This window comes from Prunus persica, chromosome G2 (genome assembly GCF_000346465.2).
Source record: "Prunus persica cultivar Lovell chromosome G2, Prunus_persica_NCBIv2, whole genome shotgun sequence".
Taxonomy (NCBI): domain Eukaryota; kingdom Viridiplantae; phylum Streptophyta; class Magnoliopsida; order Rosales; family Rosaceae; genus Prunus; species Prunus persica.
Genome location: NC_034010.1, coordinates 4437497 through 4445041, shown reverse-complemented (window position 1 = coordinate 4445041; position 7545 = coordinate 4437497). Strand labels below are relative to the sequence as shown.

Below are 7545 nucleotides of genomic sequence, written 5' to 3'. Positions count from 1 at the left end.
AGTTTGCATAGGGTAACACCTGTACGTATGGTACAGTTGGATGTCCCTATGACAAAGTTGTCCATTGGGTCCGCATAAGCGGGAGGTAGGGAGTGGATCAACCTACTTCTAGGGATCCTCCATTGCCTGAACATGTTGCTAATTTTCGATTGTGTGCCTAGAGCACCGAGTCGAAGATCCTAAGAGCATAACCTCTCTCTGGGACGAGCAACTCCCCGACATTGGATCAAGGGATCCAGGGTCTGAAGGGTGGCGTTGGTATAATCGAAATCACAAGTGTCTCTTACAGAAAGAGGCTCGTGTGTAGTAGGAATACTGTGGTCAAATCCAAGGACGAGACCCAGATGGATTGAGTAATCCTACCTATGGAGATGAAGAGAGTACTTTGGGGTCTCTTCTCACGTGAGCACGTTTGAGTAGAGATCCTTCATTGGAATCAGAAATGGATCATGGTCGAGAGAGATCGACGATGATTACAATTCGGTAAAAATGATCCTTTCTGACATTTCTCTCAAAGAATCATGTTGGCAAATTAAAGGGAGAAGTGGTGGAGTTGGGTGGAATCGTACTTCATTCGCGTGGGCTTGAATGCCGCGATTGACAGGAGTGGAACATTAGGGTTCTTCCTCCTTGCTCTCTCACGCGAGCTCGCCATAGTTAGAGAAGGAGACTTCTCTTGCTCTGTTTGCGTAGCTAGAGCTTTTGGCTGGGTTGCCAACGCGGTTGTGGAGAAAGAATTTGGGGAACCCGAGTGGTAGATGCGGGCCCCATGCGCACAACCCTTCGAGTGATAGGTAGGAAATTTCGGGGACGAAATTTTTATAAGGGGGGTAGTCTGTAACACCCCGACCCCAAATTTCCCCAAATTTTACCCTTATTTAATTATTTAATTATTTAAGGGTATTTTAGTCATATTTTTAACCAGAGAGAGTTTGGGACCGTGACTTATATTTTTGGATAGGTCGTACTGAGACGAGTTCACAGACACGTAGTGGGCTCGAATCGGAGTTGTAACGAGAGAGATATGGTCAAAAGAAGTCCAGTGGCATAATCGTAAATATTTCAAAATGGGATTTTTTTAATAAAAATCTGGTTTCTCTCTCTCTCCTCTCTCTCTCTCCCGCGACTTCTCTCTCTCTCCCGTCGGCTCTCTCTCTTTCTCTCCTCGTATCTCCGGCCACCGACCACGGCTGTGGGCTGGGCCGGTACCAAAATGACCGGGACGACGTCCCCTTCCTTCCCCGACCGTTCCCCAACGGCGACGCGGCCGATGCTGGCCGGAAAATGCAGAAAACTGCCGGGAAGTCGTCGAAACTTCAACGCCGTCGATCTCCCTCCTCCGGCCACCAATTTCGTCTACCCAGGTATGGATTTTGAACCTCTCGAGCTGTTCTAGCTGCATGTTGGTTGGGTTTTGATCGATTCGATCTCTAGATCACTCGATTTTCGAATTGAAAATCGGCCAAAACTTCGGCCGCCGTGATCGGCCATTTTCGGCCACTTTTTGGGGTAGGTCCAAGAACAAAAGTGGCTCCAAATAGGGTGTTATACCTAGGGTAGGAGTTTGGAGCCGAGATGTTGAGATTTTCCGGCGAAGCGTTATCGCTCGTGGGAACTGTAGAAAAAGTAGCGATGTGTTCCAATGAGATCCTTAGGTTGTCACGAGTGCGTAGGATTTTGCGGATCTCAATTCGGACGTCGTTTGACTATCGAACGGATAATCGCATATTATGCGTTATCCGGGTTCGATAGGTTGGGACCGTCGGATGGTCCCAAATTTAATATATGTTAATCTAGGTATTTCTAGGATCGTGTAGGAATTCACGGATCGTGAATCGGAGCCCCGGATGTTCCGAATAATAATTTAAAGTTTATATTTTATATTAACCGTCGGATCGTACGATCGTGAGCGATCCGACCGTCCGATCTGAACCAAACTGGCAGGACAAGTGTCCTGTACCTGGTAGAACCCATAGGGAACTTCGGATCGGAAATTGGAGGTCGTGGGTTCTGCAGGTCTATTTGACCAGGGTTAGAGTAGTGTGACCCTTGGTTGACCGTGAGTCTCCCGGAGTAATCTCACTCTTCCAGGGGGAATTATCGGGAGCTAGACTATTGTGGAGGGTTACACAATATTAGAATTATTTATATAATTATGTATGGTGGTACAAGGGTACAACAGAGTCTAGAATGTCAGTTTGGAGTGCTATACGCACTACTTTAGGTACCTCATCGGATGTTGGATCCACTACAAGTACCACCAAGTGAAAGTTAGGTCCAGCGTGGCGTAGGTTATCCGGCGTTGGGACAGACCCCATACGTTGCGTTGGTTGTACCGGCGTATGGGGAGCTATGTAATATGATGTTCAGGTCTCACGTGGCGTAGGTTATCCGGCGTTGAGACAGGCCCCATACGTGGCGTTGGTTGTACCGGCGTATGGGGAGATTATGTGATATTGTGTTGAGGTCGCACGTGGCGTAGGTTATCCGGCGTGTCGACAGACCCCATACGTGGCGTTGGTTGTACCGGCGTATGGGGAGCCATTATGATAGTATGGCATGGTCGCACGTGGCGTAGGTTATCCGGCGTGTTGACAGGCCCCATACGTGGCGTTGGTTGTACCGGCGTAAGGGGAGAATATGTGAAATCCAGAGAAATAAAATAAGGTATCGCCCAAGTGTGGAACTGGGTTTTAGGGAAGAACTACGTGTGGCTTGATCCCTCAAGGAGGGTACGTAGGCAACCTGAGGTTATTAGGTGCAGCCGCAGACTAAATATTAGTCATAATTTGTATTTGAATGGTTTGGTAGTTGGATAGGAATTATTGAAAGGCCGAAGGCCATTTGTGTGAATTGCATGAAATTATATTGTGCATGCTGCCAGTTGGGAATATTAAATGCGTTTTTATGCAGGTTGAAATTTTGGGAAATGTCCAATTTATAGGGGAGACTCTGCCGAAATTTCGGCAGGAAGTCTCGGTTTTTAGTAAGTGGGCCTGGCATCGGGGTGATGTCAGGAATTCCAAAGGGTTCATCTCGGGTTTTGAGAAAATTCGGGGCGGGTCCTTAAAGGTTAGGGTTTGTGAGATAGAATTTCTGCAGAGTTTCAGACTGAAGTTTAGATGTACATCAACCCTTGGTGTAGCCATGTATTTATAGGAGCATCGGAGGCTAGGGTTTTGGAAGAATAATTCCACAATGGAAAGGAATGATTCTTCCCCAATTAGGAGAGATTGACGCAATTAGAGTAAGAATCAAATAATTCCCAAAGTGATTGGCTTAATTATTTGACCTTGGATCCGTAGATATTTTGCTTCCACAGTCATCACGGTCGTCGTCCACTACGTCTAATTCGCTGTGATTCCTCATCGCATTGGCCAACACCGGGACGTTTCTCAGTATCGACTGGTGGTACTTCACAGAGGACAAAGGCGGGTGGTTAAACCGATTGTGAGGCACTTTCGGAATCGTTGGGATTAGCTTCAACTGTCTACTGAGTCAATAGATTTGTGGTAGAAATGGGAGTGGGGTCGGTGATTGGAAGATGAGGGCTCTTGTTCGGGAGAGTGTCAACGATATCAAAGCTTTTTGGTTCAAAAAAGCCCTTGTGATGGTGGTGATGGTTATGGTGGCAAGGGGTTGAAAAGGTAGAAGAGGAAGAAGGGGTTGAGGAACTAGAAATGATGTTATTAACCCTCATTTGATGACTAAATTGACGAATTATCACGGTAGGACCTAATTGGATTGGAACTACCTATTGAGTTCACCGATGTAATTGCCTAAATAAAAAAATTCAGAACTCAATTAAAACTCGAGGTAAAGTTCGCTCTATTTTAGCCTTGTGAATAAAATTTACAATTTTTTTAAAAAAGGAGTTGGGTGTAAATATTAAGCTGGGTTAACTTAGGAGAAAGTTGGGTTTCCGTATCAAAGCGAAAGCCGAAATTAACCAGAAATCAGCCGCTCTGTTTTTGGTCTCCGCGCCGCAGTTCATTCCCAGCTTCTTCTACTTCTACTCTGGAGCTCTTTGCAACAAGAGTAACATTCCAAAATCAACTTACCTCAGGCCTCAGGTTTCAACTAGGGTTTTTCGATTTTCCAATAGAAATTGATTATTGTCGACTTCTAAATATGGCATTGCTCTTCAAGTTGAAGAGCCTCAGATTGGGTTATTCAATACTTTCTTCTACATTTGCTTCAAAAACTAAAAGGTTTGTTGTTGGAGATCGAAAACCCTCAAATTTTTCTCTTCAAAATCAGTTACTCTGCCGACACTTCACCTCAGAAATCTCGGCAAACCAACACAATTTCACAGTCACTTACCTCATAAACTCATGTGGGTTGTCTCCAAAAGCTGCAATTTCAGCATCCAAGAAGGTCGAGTTGCAAACCCCAGAAAGAGCAGACTCCGTCTTGGCCCTTGTGAGAAACCATGGACTCTCTGAAGCCCAGCTCTCAAAGTTTGTCAGGTTACACCCAGAAGTTCTTTTAGCCGATCCTGAGCAAACCCTTCTGCCAAAGCTTCGGTTTTTCATCTCTCTCGGAATTTCAAAGGAGGACCTTGCGAAAACTCTGGCTTTCTGTCCGCAGATTTTGTCAAGAAGCTTGGAGAAAGAGATTTTACCCGATTATAATTTCCTTAGGAGCTTGATTCCTGAGAACAAGGTTGTTTCTGTTTTGAAGGGCCGCTCGTGGTTTTTCTTCGAAGGCCACTCCAAAAATGTGGTGCCAAATATTGATCTTTTGAGACAACTAGGTATGCCCCAATCATGCATTAATCTGTTGCTGGCTCATTATACTAATGTTCTGTTGCTAAAGCACGAAAGGTTTGGTGTAGTTGTGGGTAAGGTCAAGGAAATGGGATTTAATCTGGAAAAAGCCACTTCCGTGTCTGCTCTACGTGTATTGTGTGGTAGGCACAAGTCAGTATGGAATCGAAGTTGGGAACTTTATAGTAGATGGGGTTGGTCTGATGACGATATTCTCTCTGCTTTCAGGCGGTATCCGCAGTGTATGATTCACTCGGAGAAGAAGGTAATGGAAGTAATGGATCTTTTAGTGAACAACATGGGATGGCCGTCAAGAAAGATTGCCCAATATCCTGTCCTGTGGTCCTAAGCTTGAGTTTAAAGAGGAGACTGATCCCAAGGTGTTCGGTTGTTAAGGTTTTGTTTTTGAAAGGAGTTATAGATGAAAACTTGCATTTGGGTTCTGTGTTGCGGCCTGTGGAGAAGCACTTCCTGGAGAAATTTGTAACTGCATATCTCAAGGAAATACCTCAATTGTTGAATGTGTATCAAGGGAAAGTTGAATTCCAGGATGTATGATGTTATAACAGTTTTAACACCTTGATGCTGCAGTGTTTTGCTTGGAAAATTGCTTTTGATACAATACACATGTCTTGCTTCTGTTGGGGTCCAATTTAAACTCCTCTGCAGGTGAGTGAAAAGGACAAAATCTTTTCAAGTTAGAAGTCAATGCAAAAATGTGAGAAATATTTATTCATTTAACAGTTCCAAGAAGTACAATTCAGTGACTTCAAAGCCGGCAACCAAAATGTGCACGTAATGAAAACTAAGGGTCGCATTGGTGCATTACTATTGGCAATTGGACAAGTGGTGAAAACGACAGAAACTGTTGATGCAAATGATTATGTTAATTGATATTATTTTTCCGATTCGAATCTCACCTTTAATTTCACTTATCTGTATACCTCTTTACTTATTTAAAGAGGAGTTCTTCTAGTTTTGATTGAAACTTAACTTAGCATGCATGCCATTGAGTGCTGCAGCTGCAGGTCATAAGAAAATTAATAAGTAAATTGATCCCCGGCATGCCTCTCGCTTGAGATCAGAAAATCTCCAGAGGCTTTATAACGGATTCATTCGTCCCCACCGATAACAATTGACTCGTCATTGTTCCAATAAGCTGGATCTTTTGTCCCCAGAGGAAGTCTGAACTTTTTACTGGAACTGGCAGGAAAATGAAATTTTAAAACATTCTGTTCAGTGTGCTCATTCTATGCATGCTGTGAATTTTCAATAGTTAGAGTCTTACAACGGTTGATAAATAAACAACTATGTAAATTCAGTATTTAGGTTATGGAGATTGTGACGCTTTACAGCTTTGAATTGAAGCTGTATAGTTATTTTATCTACAGCGCATTCATGCTGTGAACATCTCTTTCTAATTGTTTTTATATCTGCATTGCCTTCTCGAGAAAATGTGACACTGAGGATTGAGGTATATCATTGTACAAGCACTATCAAGCTAACCACCTGAAAATGGGAACTAGAAATGTATGTTTTCTGGTATTGCTGCTTTGACTCAGTGGGGCATTGAGGGTACAATCCATGTTTGATCTGTTAGTCTGATTCCTCAATCTATTAACTATTATTTGGTTATAAACAAATGTTACTAACTTACTACAGTACACCTTTTGCTGCAGACAAGCTACTTTATAAATGGTTGAGAAAATATGACAGCAAATATGGAAAGGTGAGAGGTTAATGATGCACGTTACAGAATTCATCTTTCAGTTTTCTGATGCTATGGTTTCCAAACAGTTCTGTTTTCACATAGAAACTTCTCCTAGTATGTTATTGAAATGCTGGTGCATAATTTCTGCATGTAAATATTTATTGATCAGTTTACATTTTATCATTCAGATTGTGGATTCTCTGCACCTCAATTTAATTTGCAAATTACTGTTCTCATCAGGAAATGTTACATGCATTGTGAGCCTCTTCATCATGGAAATGCATTTGGAGAATTTGCTCTAGGGGTTGAATTTCCTTTCATAATCTGGAAAATGTGAATAGGCTGAAATTATAAGGTGGAGAAGAAGAAGGTGAAATCCATCAATAGGCATAAACGAGTGGAGTGGGTTCCTATCAATTAGGTCGATTCTCTCCCTTCTTCTCTGTTTACTTCCTTTTCTCTTCTTACTTGCAATTCAATTCTCTACTGTTTGCTTCATTTAAATAAACTCTAGTAGGTCATTTAAACATAATCCAAGTCAGAATCGAATAGGTCATCTAAACGTAATCCAGGTCTCAAATAGAACAATTTTACTGTCAAATATTGTTTACTGGTCAAAAATATCATTTTTTTTGTTCTTTTATGGATTGGGGGAACTTGGATCCCTTTGGTTCAAAGAAAATGGATTTGTGGGAAATCAATTCCAATGTCTTTTATGAGGGGATGGAATGGAAACTAGAAGTCTTTTTCCATCTTTTATACTGCTAAATTAACTTGAAAATATTATTTTAGTTTATTTTTCTATGTTTGATTTATGCAGAAATTAAAAACAAAAGTACACTTAATTTTTCAATTCTACCCTTACATTAGAAGCATGCAAGGAAAATGTAATGAAGTAGACATGGGCTTAGCGAAGTTTGCTAGGGAGTATGTGATGCTCATTATGCACCTGAGTTTGAATCTTCTTCTCTGTAATTTAGATTAATTTAGACTAGAATATCATTTGTATAAAATAAAAAAAAAATGTAATGTTTATTTGGATAGAATTGGTATCTCAATTGTCAA

The 7545-nt window shown here is 41.9% G+C and overlaps 1 long non-coding RNA gene and 1 pseudogene across 2 annotated transcripts; both read left to right on the top strand.

Moving 5' to 3' along the window:
• LOC18787243 lies at nt 3845-5391 on the top strand (annotated as a pseudogene). The gene is made up of 2 exons (XR_002270064.1): nt 3845-4756; nt 4838-5391. The product of XR_002270064.1 is annotated as an uncharacterized LOC18787243 (transcript).
• Nucleotides 6430-6984, top strand: LOC109947066. Its single transcript, XR_002270065.1, has 2 exons — nt 6430-6498; nt 6721-6984. It is a non-coding gene; the product is annotated as an uncharacterized LOC109947066 (long non-coding RNA).